The sequence below is a fragment of the Amaranthus tricolor genome, chromosome 14 (genome assembly GCF_026212465.1).
Source record: "Amaranthus tricolor cultivar Red isolate AtriRed21 chromosome 14, ASM2621246v1, whole genome shotgun sequence".
NCBI classification, from domain to species: Eukaryota; Viridiplantae; Streptophyta; class Magnoliopsida; order Caryophyllales; family Amaranthaceae; genus Amaranthus; species Amaranthus tricolor.
Genome location: NC_080060.1, coordinates 11,752,347 through 11,753,417, shown reverse-complemented (window position 1 = coordinate 11,753,417; position 1,071 = coordinate 11,752,347).

Sequence of the window (1,071 nt, the reverse complement as noted above, 5' to 3'; positions counted from 1 at the left end):
CACACATTAATCCATCGATGGGATTCTATTTCTATGCACTCACTTAATGCATAGAATTGATTTGGTGCGCTCAAGTCACCAATAACACTAAGAGGTTGATAAATGACTGTTGGTAAAAGTTGTCAATTGATTTGATGATTTGAAAGTATCTACTAATAATTTAGATGTATGCAATAGAAAAAAGATTGCCATAAGCTAGTGAGATAGCTTATTAGCTTAAAAGCCAAGTTTTTAATTGACTTAAAAGTATTTACTGAGCACTTTTTTAGCTATTAGATAAATAGAAAAAATTAAAAGTCATAAACCAACTAAAATACCAAGAAAGAGAAGCATTTGCTGAACGCATCGTATATATATGAGTGTAAACGAGTAAGGATGAGTAAGAGAGTGATAAAAGTTGTTGTTAATGGTGACTCAAACTAGCAAGCACCATTGAAGAAGATGAATATGGGTCAAAAAGATAGTTCGTGGGGCGCGGACCAACTGCTGCCTCGGTGCGCGGTGCGCGGAGTGCGTTCTATCTTCCTTTCGCGGCTCGCGTAGTTGTACACGGATCGCGAAAATGGCGGTTTCTTTTCACGAGAGGTGTCTTTTGGGACGATTACTTTGTGTTTATTAAGTAATAACTTCTTTTTATTGGGCATTAGTATATAAACTCCCATTTTAGGATTAATATAGGATGATTCACAAATTGAGAGAGGTCACTAGAGAGCGATTATAATTTGTGAGTGTGATTGTAATTCATCTTGTAAATTCTTTGCGATCATAGTGAAATTATTTGATCTCGATGCCGGTGGACGTAGCTATCACATTGATAGTGAACCACGTTAAATCTCTTGTGTCATTTTCTTATTGTTTGCATTGAATTTCTTATTGTTTCATTATTGTTCATCGACCTTGCTTTTGCCGTCCCACAACAATTGGTATTAGAGCTCAGGTTTAAGTCCTTGGAGAGTTTTTGAGTGAAATAATGGCTGGAGATTCTACAATAAGAATCGAGAAATTTACAGGGAAAAGTAGCTTCGGACTATGGTAGATAAAGATGAAGGCTCCGTTGAAACAGCAGCAAAT